This window comes from Priapulus caudatus, unplaced genomic scaffold, assembly GCF_000485595.1.
Source record: "Priapulus caudatus unplaced genomic scaffold, Priapulus_caudatus-5.0.1 Scaffold2272, whole genome shotgun sequence".
Classification (NCBI taxonomy): domain Eukaryota; kingdom Metazoa; phylum Priapulida; class Priapulimorpha; order Priapulimorphida; family Priapulidae; genus Priapulus; species Priapulus caudatus.
Window position 1 is genome coordinate 2,720 of NW_014579333.1, and position 1,295 is coordinate 4,014.

The following is a 1,295-nucleotide window of genomic DNA, read 5'->3' on the forward strand; positions in this document are numbered from 1 at the left end:
CTATATCTGTTAATCTTCGTCCCGGCAGCCGCCCCGGTAACACTCAAAGACGAGATAGATAGCTGTGTTAGTTTGTACAGGGAAGTTACAACACTCACACTGTGCTCTCTGGCGTACCGCTAAAAAAAAATAATTCTTTATATACGATACTAGTCGACCCTGATGATTCAATGGCTAAATAGTTAATCTCACTGTTTCACCTATGGTTTCACCTGTGATGCTTAAGTTACAAGTGTACACGTTAAACTGTGACTCAGACTCCGCGACTGTAAACAACGAAGTTGAAAATGGCGGGAAAATTTCGCCTATGCTATGTTAGACATTTCCAGCTTAATTGTTAACTAATTATGTAAATAGTGATTTTACTTAGACTAGGGATGTTTTAGCTATAGGTTTAGTAGATAAGTTTTTTGTTAGTAAACAATAATTTATGGACAATTAGATTATTTGACCACTTAGCTACACGTGACGAATCGTAGACTGAGGCCGGATGACCGAAACCGGAGCTCTCCCAAAACACGTCTGTTCGCGGCAAGCACAACTACCAACTCTGAACATGGAAGCCAAATGGGAATAAATAAAGCTTTTCAGAAGGCTAGTAGTAGGTATTATTGGTATGGGATGGGATCTGATCTAACAAAAACCTATATACAGTAAACTATATAATAAACAGTTATTATTCTTAAAATAGCATCTTAAAGTCGTTTTCGGCCCACTCATGGTTCCTAGATGTAGACTGAGTCCATACTATCAGTTCCTAATATTATAACATACATGTTCTTTAGCTCTTGAATCTATCGTGTGACAGAACTAAATTGTTTGTGTCAACCGATGTAGATAGAGAAAATAGAGGGGAAATAATAGTAGGGATATATGTTAAAGTAACAGAAAAATTAAATAAATAAGCAAGCAAATAAATGAATAAGTAAATAAATAAATACTTATGAAAATAAATAAATTACTATATCTGCAATATTTTATTCAGACAGCACAGATTTGTCATCTATATTGATATACGTATGTGCTGAACTACCACTAATATAGGTAGTATTATTTATCGACCCAAGTTGTGTTTCTGTAAATTTAGTACGACATGACATTATCCTCATACAGGATCGCCTTATATCACTATGAATTACTCACTTCGCAAAAATTTCGCAAATAAATAGGTCCATATGATTCTGAAACCGTCCAATCTGGGGAAAAAATCCCAGGATAGGAATACTGAGAAGCATGGATTAAATAAAAATAATAAATCATACAATTATAATATGAAAAAATAACATTAAACGAGG